The sequence below is a fragment of the Pinus tabuliformis genome, chromosome 1_2 (assembly GCF_031772625.1).
Source record: "Pinus tabuliformis cultivar Carrire ecotype Pingquan chromosome 1_2, CPIR1, whole genome shotgun sequence".
In the NCBI taxonomy this organism is placed as follows: Eukaryota; Viridiplantae; Streptophyta; class Pinopsida; order Pinales; family Pinaceae; genus Pinus; species Pinus tabuliformis.
Genome location: NC_142298.1, coordinates 531,101,783 through 531,122,182, shown reverse-complemented (window position 1 = coordinate 531,122,182; position 20,400 = coordinate 531,101,783). Strand labels below are relative to the sequence as shown.

The 20,400-nt window shown below is 38.0% G+C and overlaps 1 pseudogene; it reads right to left on the bottom strand.

The window, feature by feature from the left end:
- Positions 1 to 18,277: 18,277 nt before the first annotated feature.
- Positions 18,278 to 18,912, bottom strand: LOC149206678 (eukaryotic translation initiation factor 2 subunit beta pseudogene; annotated as a pseudogene).
- Positions 18,913 to 20,400: the final 1,488 nt, after the last annotated feature.

Here is a 20,400-nt window from a genome sequence, read left to right as displayed (position 1 = left end):
AATGTAATATTTTTTAATCGACGACTGTATGTGCATTTAATTCCACTCATGACTGTCATGTAGCGATCATGGATGAGTGACTGTTTGATTTCAGTGCACCGCTAGTGACCATTCAATGCTTTCGCCATTCTCCTATGCGTTTCATTTCACACATGACCATCTATAACCACTGCGATGATAATCAAACTGACAAGAAGGTCGATCATCAAGCCCCTACTCGATTCTCTCTTGGATCTTCCTGCTCCAACAAAGGCTATAGTGAGAGATGACTTAGGCAAGATCTCCGAGCATAAATTTCAGCCCAAAATACCTTGAATCTCTTAAGAATTGGTAGGTCTTCATAGGCAATGTTTATTCGCAGCATTTCATTTCAGCCATTTTAATTGTTGTCATCCATATTCGAACCTAATTTGTTCTCACAAGTGTCGAATTTGATGGCTATGTGATTCATTGTCTTTATGTTTGTAGATGGATCAAATGTGCCATGCTCACATAAGCTCAATCTAAATTGGAAAATATTCTACACACAAAGGAGCTTGCCTTCACACTAGGTAATTTTAATATTGAGGCATGACGAAGAATGGGATGAATAAGGAGTGCATGGAAGGAGACTTGTTCGCAAACAGACGAACACATGGAGCATGCCAAGTACAAGCGAAGGAGATACATGCATGTGCGACACCAAATGAACACCAAGACCATCGAAGGCTCTGCACACCTTGCCATGCGGAGGTGAAGCTATGATACACCAAAAGCACATCCATCACTCAACAGCACTGTAGCTCGACATGCACACAACCACCAGCATGATCTTACCAACCCTTTTGTGTTGAGTCATGTCATGAGTAATCTCGGCCACATCACTACTGTGGGCCATACGATTGTAATCAATGTAATGTAACGTGGAAATCGAAGAGACCCACATGTAAATATGGAGTCATGTAAAGTTGAAGAGTCATGTAAGTGAAGCAGTCATGAGGGAATTTGAACAGTCACAAGGGCCAATTTTACCCTTGGCTATAAATACCTCTCATTTGTACATGCAAAGGACTTTTCACCTTGGCTCCTCCCACATAGCCTTGAGAGTCTGTAGTCTTTTCTTTGAGGAGCGAGCAGTGGCTCCAATGCCCCGCTATCGAGGTTAGTGATGTAATGGTGTATCGATGTGTCTTGGAACTTTCGCTTAATTCAGAAGCCTGATAACAGGCTGGCACGTTTTAACACATGTTTTGTATTTGTTTGTAAGACTATTCTTTGGACACTTGTAATGCATGTTGATTTAACTATATTAAGACAACTGAACTATTTTGGTTGTTCTAATACATATGCTCACAAAAATGTGTTGTATAAGTTGTTAATGTTGTCTTGCCCGTGTGGGCTATCCTGCGAGACACTTGACAAAACCATTCTCATAAACTTGTTATAATGATCGTCACACTCGTGTGGACTATTCCACTCGGTGTTGTGCGTGCTATTCATTCAATGTGTGTTTGTGATTGCCGCATCCGTGTGGACTACTTCGCTGGAAGCTGCGCATGTCCTATTGTGTTGTGTGCCTCTGATAGAGTTAGGAATATTCCCTTTTGACTTGAGACTCACTTCCACCCTCTCCCTCTACGGTGAAAGAACCTTGACACAAGTAACACTAAGAACTCACCAAGCACGCGAACCTCGATGTTCGAAGACAAAGAAGACCACTCTCATGTGCTGACAAGCAAGAGCTAAGGAAAACCTTTAAGACAATGGCAACCGGGCCGTCATAACGGATGAGACTCCTACACCAAATGGTGTGAGGTCTAGTAGGGACTTCATACTGGGAATATCCCCTTAATGTTGTTGAGTCTAGCACCGTCAACATGGCCCTTTGAATAAATTCAGAGATTGTGTCGTTGAAATGTTCCATGGCTACCTGAGCTCACGTATGGTGGGTCAAAGAGGGATTGAAATCAGAATGAGGGGAGATACCAAGGTGTCCTCTTCTGCTATTGTGTTAAGGAAATAATAACTATCACCTAGCCATAGTGAAAGGAAAGTAATAGAGGTAGGAAACCAAGCTATGGGCTTGCTTAAGAGAGACAAGCGAGGAACCTTTTAAATGGAGTGACTAGACTAATCTAAGGGAAAGGGAGAGCATATAAAACTAGTGTGAATGAATTAAATTAGGTGGGGGGGTGAGAAATGAAAACCAAAGTACAAGAGGACCAATCACTAAGTGATGTAACTAGAGAAGTGTGAGAGAGAACATAAAAGGAGAAACATCGCTTAGGAAGAGTGAGTAGGGGAGAGAAGGGAATTCACCTCAGAGAGAGGACCCAACCCCCAAAAATGATTAGTCCCAAGGATGGGACAAGAAACCAGAAGCACACAAAGCCTAAATATGAATTCAAAGCAATGAAGAGGATTACTAGAATTGAAACATAATTCTAAATTTAGATAACAATCAAATAAAACTTGCAATTCTTGAGATTGTTGCGAGTTGTTCCAGTAGTTGGGTTTCTCCACTTGAACAGGTTCCTACCAAGGAATATTTCCAATCCCTCATTCCTCAATAATTCCATGGGAAACCTTTCCATACGAACAACACTGTCCTTGTTTCCTCTAGTCCATGGTTGGCTAGTTATATGCATGCAACTATCAATGAGGCTTACAAGCTTTTCTTTATCCAACCACCCCTTTGCATTATTATTTGTTGTTTTCCATTACTTTCCATTATGAGTTTCGAAGTTCCTTTATAGGTCTAGATCCAAGCTGAGTGTACAATGCCCACACTTTGCACGATCAAACATAGAAGCACTGTAGTTTTTCTTAAGCATTTTCACACGAATTCCATATTGTGGAGTATGATGCTCTTGATGCTAATCCCAAGCTGGGGAAATTTGCCTCCCTTGAACACGCTTTATGGGAAATTTACATGTATAATATTAAATGCATGGATTATAGGACTATAGCAATCAATGTGTTCAAAACTCATATATATATATATATATAAGTGGAAAAAAATTATAACAATATTTATTAAGGTATCATAATCAAGAAGATAACAACCATCCACCCCAACCATGTGAGATAACTCCAATCCTCATGATAACGTCATTCTTCCATCCAACATTGGGGCTAGCCCCTGCCTAGGCTCATCCTCCTAAAAAATAAAAAATAAAAAAAATCAATAATTGTTAGGATCAGCCTATATATATATATATATATATATATATGTGTGTGTGTGTGTGTGTGTGTGTGTAGATATATATATATATATATATATATATATATACAATTTATTTTTAATATTTATGATGATAGACATGTCTATTTCAGAATAAGCCTTCCAACATTTTAATTTGATTATTAGTGATTGTTAGGTGGATGGTAGAGATTTAATCTCCATGGAACATGAGGGAATCTTCATAGTAATATTCACATAACAAGGGTTAACATTTATTTCAAAGTTAGTTATGCTCTTTTAATGAATTTATCTCAAATTATTTAATCAAAGAAAATGTCATTATCAAATTGATTAATTAAAGAAAATGTCACATCAACATGTCATACTGAGCATATGGTAGATCGATAAGCCATGGTATTGGCCCATGGTATTGTAACAAAATCTATTTACAAGTTAAGAATTTCCATAATATAGTGGGGGTGAATATCCATGGTTAGGAATATTTTTTACCTCACATTAATTATTTTTATAATTAATATTAATAATAATAATTTAAAAATAAAGTTATAATGTAGTTAATTTTTATGAATTTTTTTTAATATAGGCAATGTGAGAGGTATCATGGGGTAAGTTTTTTGATGTTTATCATGGATTGACACCTGTCGACATTTACAAGCCATTCATTTAATTTATAGATCTGCACTAATCTTAGTCGTAGAGCTAAATCAAAGGTTGAGATTTATCTCAAGGTAGTTATGCTCTTTCTACCCATTTAATTAAGTTGATTGCTTAAAAAATTGTCATATAAAAATGTGTCATAATTGGTAATATGAGGTGTATCATGAGATAAGTGTTTTACTAGCTATTAATGCTTACCAACTATTTAAATTATATGGTTGTGCTAGATATTTTTTAACAAAGTTTTTTTTAGCCATATTAAATTTAACTATTCATTTTATTTTTTTAAATATCTTATTAAAGATTAAATACCCCCCACACACACATACATATAATAATATATAAATATGTTTTAATTATTTTATATAATATTTTAAAATTTAATATAAAAAATATAAATATTATTGAAATTATATTTTTTTTAACCATCATCATTAAAAACTAATTATATAACTTTTAAGTTATAATACACTTTTTAATTTACACTCTAATATATTTAGTCTAAAGCTCACTATTTCAACTTGGGCAGAAGAGCTAACGTTGACTTTTTTAATAAAAAAATTTCGGATTAAATCTAGAGTGAATATACCTGGAATATGCTTCGTCTGAGGAGCATATCTACGGTTCTACTACAAGGGAGCATGAAGCAAACTGCGGAAAATGTTAGATGTTATATTTTGAATGTAATATATTTGAATCGACCGCTGTTTGTGCATTTAATTCCACCCATGACCGTCGTGTAGTGATCATGGATGAGCGACTATTTGATTTCAATGCACTGCTAGTGACCATTCAACGCTTCCGCCATTCTCCTGTTTGTTTCATTTCACCCATGACCGTCTGTAACCACTCCAGTGATAATCAAACCGACAAGAAGGCCGATCATCAGGCCCCTACTCGATTATCTCTTAGATCTTCATGCTCCAACAAAGGCTATAGTGAGAGACGACTCAGGCAAGATCTCCGAGCAGAAATTTCAGTCCAAAATACGTTGAATCTCTTAAGAATTGGTCGGTCTTCATAGGCAATGTTTATTTTCAGGGTTTCATTTCAGCCATTGTAATTATTGTCATCCAGATTCGAACCTAATTCATTCTCATAGGTGTCGAATTTGATGGCTATGTGATTCATTGTCTTTCTGTTTGTAGATGGATCGAATGTGCCATGCTCACATAAGCTCAATCTAAATTGGAAAATATTCTACACACAAAGGAGCTTGCCTTCACACAAGGTAATTTTAATATTGAGGCGCGACGACGAACGGGATGAATAAGGAGCGCATTGAAGGAGACTTGTTCGCGAACAGACGAACACATGGAGCATGCCAAGTACAAGTGAAGGAGATACATGCACATGCAACACCAAGTGAACACCAAGACCATCGAAGACTCTGCACACCTTGCCATGCAGAGGTGAAGCTATGATACACCAAAAGCACATCCATCACTCAACAACACTACAGCTCGACATGCACACCACCACCTGCGTGATCTTACCAACCCTGTCATGTCGATACATGTCATGAGTCAATTCGGCCACGTCACTACTGTGGGCCATACGATTGTAATCAATGTAATGTAACGTGGAAGTCCAAGAGACCCACATGTAAATATGAAGATTCATGTAAGTCAAGCAGTCATGAGGGAAGTCGAACAGTCACAAGGGCCAGTTTTACCCTTGGCTATAAATACCCCTCATTTGTACATGCAAAGGACTTTTCACCTTAGCTCCTCCCACATAGCCTTGAGAGTTTGTAGTCTTTTCTTTGAGAAGCGAGCAGTGGCTCCAATGCCCCGATATCGAGGTTAGTGATGTAATCGTGCACCAATGTGTCTTGGAACTTTCGCTTAATTCAGAAGCCTGATAACAAGACGACACGTTTTCACACATGTTTTATATTTGTTTGTAAGACTATTCTTTGGACACTTCTAATGCATGTTGATTTAACCTATATTAAGACAATTGAACTATTTCAGTTGTTCTAATACATATGCTAATGAAAATTTGTTGTATAAGTTGTTAATGTTGTCTCGCTCGTGTGGGCTATTCCGCAGGACACTTGACAAAACCATTCTCATAAACTTGTTATAATGACCGTCACACTCGTGTGGACTATTCTGCTGGGTGTTGTACATGTTATCCATTCAATGTGTGTTTATGACTACTGCATCCGTGTGAATTACTCCGCTGGAAGCTACGCATGTCCTATTGTGTCGTGTCTCTCTGACAGAGTTGGGACTATTCCCTTTCGACTTGAGACTCACTTCCACCCTCTCCCTCTATGGTGAAAGAACCTTGACATAAGTAACACTAAGAACTCACTAGGCACGTGAACCTCGATGTTTGAAGACAAAGTAGACCACTCTCATGTGCTGACAAGCAAGAGCTAAGGCAAACCTTTAAGACAATGGCAATTAGGCCGTCATACCGGATGGAACTCCTACACCAAATGGTGCAAGGTCTAGTTGGGACTTCATACCAGGGATATCCCCTTAATGTTGTCAGGTCTAACACCGTCAACATGGCCCTTTGAATAACTTCAGAGATTGTGTCATTTAAATGTTCCATGTCTACCTGAGCTCACGTATGGTGGGTCAAAGAGGGATTGGAATCAGAAGGAGGGGAGATACCAAGGTTTCCTCTTCTGCCACTGTGCTAAGGAAATAATAACTATCACCTAGCCATAGTGAAAGGAAAGTAATAGAGGGAGGAAACCAAGCTATGGGCTTGCTTAAGAGAATCAAGCAAGGAACCTTTTAAATGGAGTGACTAGACTAATCTAAGGGAAAGGGAGAGCATATCAAACTAGCGTGAGTGAATTAAATTAGGTGGAGGGGTGAGAAAAGAAAACCAAAGTGCAAGAGGACCAATCACTAGGTGATGTAACTAGAGAAGTGTGAGAGAGAACATAAAAGGAGAGACATCACTTAGGAAGAGTGAGTAGGGGAGAGAAGGGAATTCACCTTAGAGAGAGGGCCAAACCCCCCAAAATGATTAGTCCCAAGGACGGGACAAAAAACCAGAAGCACACAAAGCCTAAATATCAATTCAAAGCAATGAAGAGGATTACTAGAATTGAAACATAATTCTAAAATGAGATAACAATAAAACAAAACTTGCAATTCTTGAGATTGTTGCGAGTTGTTCCAATAGTTGGGTTTCTCCACTTGAAGAGGTTCCTACCAAGGAATATTTCCAATCCCACATTCCTCAATAATTCCATGTGAAACCTTTCCATACGAACAGCATTGTCCTTGTTTCCTCTCGTCCATGGTTGGCTAGTTATATGCATGCAACTATCAATGAGGCTTACAAGCTTTGCCTTATCCAACCACCCCTTTGCATTATTATTTGTTGTTTTCCATTACTTTCCATTATGAGTTTCAAAGTTCCTTTATAGGTCTAAATCCAAGCTGAGTGTACAATGCCCACACTTTGCATGATCAAACATAGAAGCACTGCAGTTTTTCTTAAGCATTTTCACATGAATTCCATATTGTGGAGTACGATGCTCTTGATGCTCATCCCAAGCCAGGGAAATTTGCCTCCCTTTAACACGCTTTATGGGAAATTTACATGCATAATATTAAATGCGTTGATTATAGGACTATAGCAATCAATGTGTTCAAAACTCATACATACATACATATATATATATATATATATATATATATATATATAGAGAGAGAGAGAGAGAGAAGTGGAAAAAAATTATAAAAATATTTATTAAGGTATCATAATCGGGAAGATAACAACCATCCACCCCAACCACCTGAGATAACTCCAATCCTCATGATAGCGTCATTCTTCCATCCAACATTGACGCTAGCCCCTGCCTAGGCTCATCCTCCTAAAAAAAAATCAATAATTATTAGGATGAGCTTAGGTCATATATATATATATATATATATATATATAGATATGGGGATAGTAGGGATTTAACCTCCACAATTTTTTTTTTAAATATTTATGATGATAGACATGTCTATTTCAGAATAGGCCTTCCAAAATTTTAATTTGATTATCAATGATTGTTTGGTGGATGGTAGAGATTTAATCTCCATGGAACATGAGGGAATATTCATAGTAATATTCACATAACAAGGGTTAACATTTATCTCAAAGTTAGTAATGCTCTTTTAATGAATTTATCTCAAATTATTTAATAAAAAAAAATGTCATTATCAAATTGATTAATTAAAGAAAATGTCACATCAACACATGTCATATTGGGCATACGGTATTGATAAGCCATGGCATTGGCCCATGGTATTGTAACAAAATTTATTTACAAGGTAAGAATTTCCATAGTATAGTTGGGGTGAATATCCATGGTTAGGAATATTTTTTACCTCATATTAATTATTTTTATAATTAATATTAATAATAATAATTTAAAAATAAAGTTATAATGTAGTTAATTTTTATGATTTTTTTTTAATCTGGGCAATTTGAGAGGTATCATGGGGTAAGTGTTTTGATGTTTATCATGGATTGACACCTGTCGACATTTACAAGCCATTTAATTTATAGAGATGCACTAATATTAGTAGTAGTGCTAAATCAAAGGTTGAGATTTCTCAAAGTAGTTATGCTCTTTCTACCCTTTTAATTAAATCGATTACTTAAAAACTTGTCATATAAAAACGTGTCATACTTGGTAATATGAGGTGTATCATGAGATAAGTGTTTTACTAGCTATTAATGCTTACCAACTATTTTTTTTTTTGTAAACTTGGCAAATCTTTATGTATTATCTATTTTCAAAGATTTTTTACATCCTTTTGCTCTGGGTAAGCACCTGCCTGAAGGAAGCCAGGTGCCCACCGGTCAGCTTTAAATCCAGTCCAAAATTAGAATAAGTTCATAACAAGCCATCCACTGTTTCTATGTTGACTGTCTCTACTGCTACGTCTAAAGATCCAAATAAACATGCTTGTTTTCTTCATCAATTTCAAAGTTCAAAAATCAAAACATTCTGGTGTAGTTGATCATTCCTCATCTGAGGATACTACCAAAGCTGGTGCCTTTGTGCTAGATCCTGGCATCTCGTATCTCTGTTCCATTTTCCACTTTATCTCTTTCAGGGTCTGTTCGATCCTTCCCAAGGCAAGATTGTTCCAGTAAGTCTGTATCTGTATGGTCGTTATTTCCCTTAGAAGTTCAGCTCAGATTGGGTCCTTCTCCTTTTTGTCTTCCTGTTTGTCAAAAACTTCTCCTTCCATGTGCTCGCGGTGGAGGGTCATAGCCCGTGCCACTACATTTTTCATGATCTAGTACTGGTGCAGAGTCTTTTTGAACAAGGATTGTCTTCCATTCGTAGTCGCAAGGTATTGCACCATTCTTTCCCATTCCTCCATGGGTATGTCTCTGTATCTAAGATTGTCTATTAGATCTCGCTCCCAGCTATTAATCTGGTCCCTTACTTCCTTCATGTTTCCTTCCATTTAGAAATCAATAATCGTCTTCATTTGGTCTCCATCTTGCTTCTTGCCTCTTTTTTTCCCTGGCTGCTTGTTCCTCCGTCCTTCTTAGCTATCCTATTGCTTCTTCTAGGAGCCATTCTGCTTTCAGCTTGGCGGTTGAAGCCTATAAACTTGTTCTCCCTGACCTGTTCCACATGCCTTCCCTGTTCTGTTGCTAGACCTATCACAGAATCAAAGCATATGTCAGCCATATTATATTGGTTTATATCATTTTCCTTGGTTTTTCCCCCCTCCCTCCTTCTTGAGTTTCCTGGCATCTGTTTTCCTACCAAACTGAATTCGGCTCCATATTTTTTAATTCTCTGGGTCATGGGGTATCGATGGTTACATTTCTTTTCCCATCCCTCGCAGAAATTCCACTCTTGCTTTTTTTGCCTCTTCTCTCCCAGGGCCTCGCCCTTGGTTAGTTTTAGGTAGAAGAGGCCTCCCCTTAACCCAGTTTTCTCAGGCTTTTCAACAGGGTTTCTGTTGGCTTCTCTCCCTCCCCTCCCCCTAGGATGCAGTGCCATCTCCCTGGAGCTCTGGGTTTTCCTTTCCCATCTTTCTTCTCTCAGAGCTACAGGCATTCTGCCTTTCACTCCAATGAGTCTTGCCAGGACCCATATTCTGAGGTGGGAATTGTTGAAATTTTGCTCAGGTATGCCCTCATTCTCATTGAGTTCTCTGCCTCTCCTCTCATTCTCTCTGTCTAGAGCAGACGAGATCTCTTCGGTTCTGTTTTCTTTCATTCCACTGAGATTGCTATAGCAATTGATATAACGATACCAGGGTTGCTTACCATACCAATATCCTAACCTACTTCTCAAACATTTTAAGCTTTCAGGAGTTAGGGCCAAAGGTATTACATACCCGCTTACCAAGCTTCGTCTTTCTTCCTCCTTCTGCGTCTTCTCGCTGCCTCCTCTTCCTTTCTCGTCACCTTTCCTCGTTCTCGTCTGCATGCATAATGCCCCTTTCCTCTTTTCCTTGAGATTTATCTCTTTTTCGTTCCCGGCTCTTGTCTTTACCGCCAACTGTCCTGTTTTTTCCCCGGCATGCATCCCTTCCCTCCTGCCTTGGGATGCTGCCCTCATGTCCTGTCCACCGTTGTCCTGCTGTAACTTCTTTCCTCTCCTGGCTGCTCTTGTTATGGTATTTCTGACTTTATTCTGCCACTTGTCTTTATTCCTCTGCCCGTCTTCGATTTCTTTGTCCTTCCCTCTCCTCTAACATTCCTTTCCGGCTCATCCCCCATACTCTCGGGGTTTGTCCTTCCTCTGCCCTACTCCATCATCCTATCGATCATCTGTCTTCCCCTGTCTTGTTCCTCCCCTGTCCTTTCTTGAGTCTATCCTTTTCCTTCTCCGCTCCGGTATTTTCTCTTCAAATTCTTTAGATGATCACTCATATTCCTATCTTGTTCTACGAGTTGTATCAGTTGTGCCATTTCTCTTTTTGGTTTAGCTCTACCCTGCTTGCGTCCAGTTGCTGGTCACCCTTCCTGCATCCCTAGTTCGCTAAGCAATCGGTAGGTACATTTCCTTTTTGTCTCACATGGGAAGGTAGTATGTATGCTATCCTTCTCAATAATTTGCTTATCTCTTTGATTATCCATGTGGTCTGCCAGCTGCGACTCAGCTTCTCTGTTGATGCTCCGTGCTGTAATTGTTTGAGTATGTCTATCACTAGCTTCGAATCTCCTTCTACCTGGAGTTTCTGATACCCTTCTCGTATGGCTATTTCTATCCCCCTGTTCAGCGCATGGAATTCTGCCTCATTGTTTGATGCATTTCCACAGTCCATCGCATATACCCTTAGCGTTCTTCCTCTGTCATCCCTAAATATTCCTCCAATGCCTGCCTCCCCTAGGTTTCCTTTTGTCGCTCCATCAAAATTCAGTTTTGTGAATCCTTGCTGCGGATTCCTGTAGTACTCATTGTCTCCTACTTCTTTGGCCTTATATTTCCTTGCAGCCATGTCTGTTATGCTTATTTTTAGCTACAGACGATTCAGAATTCGTGTCTCTGTTTGGTCTGCTTTCCAATCTTTGTCATTCCACTTCTCTAGGATTATGGTTTCTCTTATGTTTTGAACTATTTGGTTCCATATATCTTTCGTTGCTTTACCTTCATCCTTAAAAATCAACCGATTCCTTTCTTTCCATATATTCCACAGGGTGAACCCTATGGAGAGATTCCAGGCTCTATTCAGGACTGCATTTTGGTACGGTTTACTCCTCCAGTTTTCTACTGTTAATTTCATATTGCTTGTATCTCTGTCGCTGATCTTGAAAAGCTGCTGGTGGTGTCACCACAGGATGTTGCTGACTCGACAGGAGTTAGTCAGGTGTTCCATCGTTTCTTCTTGTTCCTGGTAGAGTACGCAACGCAATGGACCTTGCGTCCCCTTCCTTCGCAGCTGGTCCCAGGTTAAAGCTCGCCCGTGGAACATTATCCAGGTAAATAACGCTATCTTTGGCCAAGTTTTCATTTTCCAAATTTTGTCCCATTTTTTGGTTTCAGGATTGCTAGTGTTGCCCGCCTTTATGTAGTATCCTTCTGTTGTCGTAAACATCCCTTTAATTCTTTTTCCCCATCTTATGATGTTTGTCCCTTCTTTAACCACGATTTTCCTTGTCTCCATCTCCTTTTTGTAGTTTGCCCATTGTTCTGTTTCTGGTGCTTCTTGCCAGTCTTCTTGTGTTTTCCATTTTCTCTAGTATCCTTCCCTTTCAGGGAGCCAGTAGTTCCAGACTGCGTCTTCCTCCATTTGGGTGGTAAACTAGTGAATTTCTTGGAGTTGAGGTTGCTGACGGAGTTTTCCTCTTTGTTTCCATGCCTCATCCTAGAAGTTCGCCTTGTCTCCCTCCCTTATTTCCCAGAAACTATGTTCTCTTATCAGGTCCCTGTTTGATCTTGCCAGGTTCCAAATTGCGGATCCTTTCTTTTCCGATTGGCTTCTCAATTTTCCTTCAAGAGATCTGGCCATCTCATATTTCTTCTCCCACAACTTTTTCCACAAATCTTCTCCTCCTTGTATCCATCTCCACCACAATTTTCCCCCATTACCTGGTTTAGGATATAAGGATCTCACAGCCCTAATCCTCCTTCTGTTAATGTTTTACTCAGCCATTTCCATGATAGCAGTGCCCACTTTTTAGCTTTGTTTGTCCCTTGCCATAGGAATTTTTTGAAGATTTCCACCATTTTTTGGCATATTGTTTTTGGTATAGCTTGGCTAGTCATTTGATAAATTGGAATTGATTGGAGGACCGATTTGAGGAGAATGATGCAGCTCGGGGTGTTCAGAGCCCTGAAAGTCCAGTTATCCATTCTTCTTTGTATCTTTCCCATCAAGCCTCCCCAGTTAGCAATTATGTTTTGCTTATCGCTTAGTTGGATGCCTAGATATTTAGTGGGGAACTTCCCTGTTCGAAAACCCATGGTTCTAGCTAGGAATGATTGGGAAGTCATTGGAGTATTGAAGAAGTAGATTTCCGTTTTGTCTTTATTTATCTTTGTACCTGTTGCTTTTGTAAATTCTCCAAGGATTTCCATTAATTGCTTTTCTTCTTTGAGATTGGCTTGTCCATACATCATGACGTCATCTACAAATTGTTGATGTGTTAGGGGTAGTTCTTCTCCCCACAGTCTGAGTCCTTTTAGCTGTCCACTATTCACTCTTGCTTTTATTAGTCTGCCTAACCCATCAACAGTTATTATGAACAGGGACGAGGAGAGAGGATCCCCCTGCCTGAGTCCTCTGGATGGGTTAAAGCCTTCTGTAGGTGTTCCGTTTAGCATTATGGAAATGACTGGCGTGGTTATCATATACATTACCCATCTGTCGTCGAAACCATAAGCTTATAGGATTTTCTGGAGATATTCCCAGCTTAGCCTGTAATATGCTTTAGCTAAGTCTAATTTGATCATCATTCCCTTGTGTTTTGAATTATTCAGTGAATGGATTACTTCTTGAGCAACTATTATTCTGTCCACTATTTGTCTCCCTTTCACGAACCCCATCTGTTCCTCTGATATCAGTTCTGGGAGGATAGATTTGAGTCTATTCACCATTATAGTGGCTAGGATTTTGTAAATTACATTACATAATGCTATCGGTCTGAAACCTTGAGGTTCTTCAGCCTTTTCCATCTTCGGAATCAAGGCGAGGAAGGTTGCATTCCAAGTTGGGTGCATTCTTTTCATGCATCTAGATTCTTCCACTGCATTTACAATGTCTTGACTCATGAAGCTCCAGGTGGCTTGGAAGAATTCTGAGGTGTATCCATCCGGTCCTGGGGCTTTGTTCTTTGCCATCGTCTTCACTGTCTCTTCTACTTCTTTCTCAGTTATCACCCTTAGGAGTGCCATGTTCTGTTCTCGATTCACCCTTCTGGGTATATATTGGCTTATTTTTGCTATATCTTCCTCTCTATTGCTTTGCGTCTCAGTCAGGATTCCTTTGAAGTGCTGTACCAGCAAACTCTCCATCTCCTCTTGCTGAGTTAACCTGTTGCCTTGGTTATCTTTTAGAGAGAATATTCTATTTTGTTGTCTGTGCTGTTGCATGGCCTTGTGGAAGAATTTCATATTTCTCTCCCCCTCTTTCAGCCATTGTATTCTTGACTTTTGTCTCCATAAGATTTCCTCTTGTTTTCTTCTTTCCTCCAACCTGTTTAGTACCACTCCTTCTTCCTCTGCTAGTTCCTCTGTTCTCCCGTCTGCTATGATTTTCTGTTGTATTCTTTTCATTTCTGTCTGAAGCTTTTCTTGGTCTTTTTGGATATGTCCAAATTCCTCTCTATTCCACTTCTTTATTTTTCCTTTGAGATCCTTTAATCTTAGCTGTAGGGTATGCATTTTGTTTCTTCCTTTTATTTCAATCTCATTGTTCTTCCACCATTGTTCCATATTTTCTATGAAGGTTGGATCTCGCAACCAGAAAGCCTTGAACCTGAAGGGTCTATTCTGATTTTGATTGTTCATGGCGATTTCTAGTTTTATGGGCCAATGGTCTGATCCTTGACATGGCAGGATTGTTGCTTCATAGAAAATGTCTTTCCCTATGAAATGTTCTGTTGCTAGGAACCTGTCAAGCCTCGAAGCTATTTGCTTGCTTCCTCTGCTACGGTTGTTCCATGTGAAGTTGCCATTAATGGTGTGTACATCTATCATTTTCAGTTCTGACTATATGTCCCTGAATCTTTCCATGTATGGCTCTTCTCTTTGCAATCGCCCTTTCTTTTCCTCTTTTGAGGTTGTCATATTAAAGTCGCCAGCTATCATCGACAACTTTTCTGTGTGCAAGTTTCCTAACTATTGCAGTTGGAAGAGGAAACTTCCTCTTTCCACTGGTATGTGAGGTCCATAAACTACCGAAACCAAGAACCAATCTCTATGGCTTATAAGTCAGAATCTCCCAGAAAGAATCATTTTCATTCCTATCCAGTAGTCGACTGTAACTTCCGCGGGGTTCCATAAAATTGCAATCCCCCCCACACTACCTTTTGCATCAATTGTCATGCATTCATATGTAGGTTTGATTTTGGTTAAGATCTCCTCCATTTTCCCCCCTGTTATTTTTATTTCCTGTAACAACATAATTTGGGGTCTTTCTCTTTTTATCCTTTCTGCTAGGTATCTCTGTTTACCTTTGATGTTAAGTCCCCGTATATTCCAGGATGTGATTATCATTGGGCGATTGGGTTTGTTTGGTGGAAAACCGCTGAAAGCGGTACTACTCTTCCCGTGTTTACTAGCATTTCCCCCATGATCTGTATTGATTCCTGAATATTCCTTCTACCTCTTTTTTTTCCTCCTTTTGCTTTACTTTGTTGATCTTGGGTATTTTTAGGTTGGATGCCTAGTTGTTCAGTCATTTCTGTCTTTCCCTGGTCTTGTTTTTCCTTATATTTTTGAAAGGTTTCCCTGTATAATTTTTTATCCTCTTCTGGGATGAACCTTTCGTCCAAGTGTCTCCATTCATCTAGAAGTTTCCTCAGGATTTCTTCTTCTGACATTGGATCTTCCCCTCTACTGGTATCGATTTCCATTACTTCGCTTTCCTGATTCTCCCCCTTTTCCTTTCCTACCTTTTCCGTTGTTTCACTTTGGGTTTTCCTCTTTGTATTTTTTGCGCCTTGGCTTGGGCTGCCCTCCTATTCTTTCTCTTCCTGATAGTCCATTATTCGAATTTCTTTGTCCTCTTCTTCTACCTATAGAATTTCAAATCTGTTTGACTTATTTGTTTTGGCTTATTGTTCCTTTCTGCCTTCCTTGGGGTTTTCCTTTATAGGTCTTTTTTTGTATTTTATCTCCTGAAACCCTTCATTATCTTCTTGATATTTCCTCTGTTGCTTGCTTCTCCGTTCTTCCTCTTCTGTGTTAAGAGGACATTCCTTGAAAATATGCCCATATTCATGACACTTTCTGCATCTGAAAGGGATGTGCTCGTAGTCCAGCACTTGCTGCCACACCTCCTCATGGTATTCTAGCTCGACTACCCCCGGAATCGGGTCGGCTATGTTCATATAGACACAGATTCTTGCATAAGAAGTGTATCTTCCCTTCTTTGTTGATTCGGCTATTTTAACAAAGCTTCCTATGGTATTTCCTATTCCTTCCAGAATCTCAGGGTCCCAAAAGTCCATTGGTAATCCGAACAGTCTTACCCAGACTGGAGCTGCTAGGAATTTCTCTTTATCAGGGTTGTAACACTCCTCCCAGTACCGCATGAATAAACCTGCATTATTATGAAAATATGGACCGTTTTCAAACACTCTTTCTTTATCTTGCAGGTTTGAGAAAATTACCGTAAAGAAGCCTCGTGCGCCTAGCTTCAGCTCTATGTGGCCTCGAGGTTGCCATTTCTGTTGTATCCATCTGGTTAGGTCCTTTTCTGACGGCCATACGCCAATAAACTTGCATATTAATGCGTGGTCCTTCATATAGCTTCTATAGTACTCAAGTTTATTCATAGGAATAATGAATCTCGGTTTTTCCACTGCACACGATAAGCATTTGCCTCTACTTCCCGCCTTCCATCTTGCTCCGAGGACAGGTCTCTGTATCTTCATTTCTTCGTCTCGTTTGCTGTTGCTCGGTCCTTCTCCTGCCGTTGCATCTCTATAGCAGGGGATCTCTCTCCTCTTATCTTCCTCTGTCATCGATGTAATCTCTTGGTTTCAGTGCCCCTTTCTGACTGTATTCGTGGTTTTCCATGCCGCCTACCTCATGGCCGCATGACCATTAGGGTTGCAGAGCTCCAAAAAACCTAGTCCAATCTAAAAGGTATAATGCTTACCAACTATTTAAATTATATGGTTGTGCTAGATATTTTTTAACAAAAGTTTTTTAGCTATATTAAATTTAACTATTCATTTTTTTTAAAATATCTTATTGAAGATTATTCATTTTTTTTTAAATATCTTATTGAAGATTAAATACCATATATAGAAAAATTACATATAAATAAATAAATAATAATATATAAATATGTTTTAATTATTTTATATAATATTTTAAAATTTAATATAAAAAATATAAATATTATTGAAATTATATTTTTTTAACCATCATCATTAAAAACTAATTATATAATTTTTAAGTTATAATACACTTTTTAATTTACACTCTTTAATATATTTAGTCGAAAGCTCCTTATTTCAACTTGGGCGGAAGAGCCAAGATTGACTTATTTTAATAAAAAAAATTGGACGATCCAGATTAAATCTGGAGCAAATATGCCTGGAATATGCTTCGTCTGAGAAGCATATCTACGGTTCTGGACGAATGAAGCGAACTGCGGAAAATGTGGAAAATGTTAGATGTTATATTTTGAATGTAATATATTTGAATGGACGCTTGTCTGTGCATTTCATAACACCCATGACAGTCGTGTAGCGATCATGGATGAGCGACTGTTTGATTTCAGTGCACCGCTAGTAACCATTCAATGCTTCCGCCATTCTCCTGTGCGTTTCATTTCACCCATGACCGTCTGTAACCACTCCGGCGACAATCGAACTGACAAGAAGGCCGATCATCAGACCCCTACTCGATTCTCTCTTGGATCTTTGTGCTCCAACAAAATCTATAGTGAGATACGACTCAGGAAAGATCTCCGAGCAGAAATTCCAGTCCAAAATACGTTGAATCTCTTAAGAATTGTTCGGTCTTCATAGGCAGTGTTTATTTGCAGGGTTTCATTTCAGCCATCATAATTGTTCTCATCCAGAGCCGAACCTAATTCATTCTCACAGGTGTCGAAGTTGATGGCTATGTGATTGATTGTTTTTCTGTTTGTAGATGGATCGAATGTGCCATGCTCACATAAGCTCAATCTAAATTGGAAAATATTCTACACACAAAGGAACTTGCCTTCACATGAGATAATTTTAATCTTGAGTTTTTCATAAATGCTGAAACCAACAAAGATTTTGAAAAAATTAAAAAGACCATCACGATACACTTGACCACCAATGCAGAGAGAAGCCATGTCAAATATTGGAACAATGAACCAGAACTTTGGGAATGCAACTATAGAGATAGAGCTTTCAATCATATTAATTTTGTTACTTATTCAAATTTGTAATCTCTATGTCGCGTATTCAATTTCGATAAGATATTTTCACCTGTGAATTTATATTAAATGGATGTTGAACCTATTCATTTGCTTCGCGACAATGATTCATTTCTATTGTGGAAATTTTCCATCTCAATGGATGTTATCATTTTTTTCCTTGAAAATAATGCTTTCATTTACCATGGATGTTTTTTCTTGGATATGCACTAATTTTAAATTAATTGAACTGCTATAAAAGAACATGCAGAAGTACCAAATTCTAATGCAAACAATTACCAATGACAAATTTTCAAAAGTATAATGCAAGCCAGTTCTCGATTTAGGTACAAGGATAAACTGCATATAGTGACACTGCAACAATCTTTTCAATCTTCAAACTTCAGGTTTATGTGCCAGTTTTATGGCGTAAAACACGACCAACAAAACCAGCCTTGATAGGTGCCACACGACGTGAACATCCACACTGTTCACAACGTAGATTCTCCTTTGAATGGATAGTATCTAGACTCTTACCACCATTTCATATCACATATATTCATTGATATATATTCTTAAAATACCCTCAAAATTCTTAGGGGCGAACCTTCCCTTAATAGCCAACCGTAGTTGTCCGGCAAGAGAACCACTTTTTCCCATTTCTGCAAGCAACAATGGCATCACATGTTTTGGCTGTCTGTGCATCGTTTTGCAGAGATCCATAAAATTGACAAATAGTCTTTTTGGTACCCTCGCGAAGGACTTGAGGTGGCCCCATAACAGTTCTACGCTTTTCACCAGCAAGTTCTGGATTGTTCTCACACAAAATATTGAACACTCTGTCAAGTAGCTCTTCATATTTGTAATCATGATCAGTTCCCTCCCAGGGATATCGATCTTGCAAAATAATACCCTCCCCTTCTTCATCCTCACCCCAAAAATTATCAATAGCATCTTCTGTGCTATCAACATTATCATCATCTTGAAAACTGCCTTCCACAGGCTTCTTCTTCTTTCTCCTCATCCCAGTGAATGCAGAGTTAATACCAAAAAATAATTCGAGTTCTGATTGTAATAATTAAATTGTGATATAAAAGTCACGGCTCCGTTCCAATGGGTTTTCTTAATGCATTCAACTTTTGACAATGTGTCATCTTAATGGCCTTGTAATTATTTATCAGTGAGGATATATGGTTTCACTGAGTTAATAGATATGATCACATTACAACAGAGAAATCCAACCATGTTTCTCAATAATTAATTGACCATACCATTGGTTTTGAAATTATAAGCTTTATTTTCCATCCCACTATAGAAATCACGCCACAGTGGACATTAACTTTGAAAATCCAACAAAAAAGAATATTTTTTGGGGATATATTTAGATCCAATTTTAAAAAAATTATGAATAATTTTAACTTTACGAATTACAAAACTTAAATTTACAATTACAATTTTTCAAACAAACTTGGAAAATTTGACAAAACGTGTCATAATTAAACTATGCTACCTAGAAGATGGTCGACTGGAAATTATATTATGACGAGCATTTTCTCAGAATTGGAGGGAGCGGTTTACTGCTTTCGGTCAAGATTCTATAACAATGTTGACCATTGGACATAAAGCCGTGTTCTATGAAAATTCCTTCGAGCGATGTTAGAATTTCCAAAATTGGCTTTTAGCAAGTCGGTTTCATTAAATTTTAACCTCAGTAAAGATATAAAAAGGTGGAAGATGGAAAAATTGTGTCGGTAAGATATAAAAAGGTGGAAGATGGAAAAATTGTGGCGCGACTCGCATATCAATGAAAAGCGTTGACTAAATATTGACCAAAAAAGAAAAAGAAGAATATTTTAATTATTTTGGAATTTAAAAAATAATCATTAATGGTTAATATGTGTTAGGGCTGAACGTAGGATTTAAGTTATGGAAATTTAATTATGAAATAGGATCTATCATGAGAGATAAGAAAGAAAGATGACAATCGAGTAGTAATGGTTTTTTTTAATAAAAGGAATTCAATTAAACAGTTAAAAATTAATAAAATAAGATATTAAGAATTAATTAAATTAAAGTAATGAAAATAAAAGAAAATATTAAAGGAGTTCAAAAGGATAAAAGAGTAAAAAAAAAAAAAGATAGGATTAGCAAATTTGTATAATATGAAAAATAATTAAAAAGAAAAGAAAAATATAAAATGATGTAACAAAACATAAATGAGGAAAAAATGCAAGGGGAAAAAGGACAAGGCTAATTAATGAGGATAAGAATTAAACTAAAAAAATTAAAATAAACACTCATACAAGATTGATGCATTAGAATAATAAATTAAAGACAAAAGGGAAATTAATAATGAGAGATCGACCATGGTCAATTATGGTCAATCATGGTCAACCATTGTCAACCATGTTTTATAAATTCAATCATGGTCAACCATGGTTCGATGTCATTATGCTACAAATATTGTCTCAATATGAGAATCAACCATGGTCATCCATGGTCCAGTGTTGCATTGTGACAAAGATTCTCTTG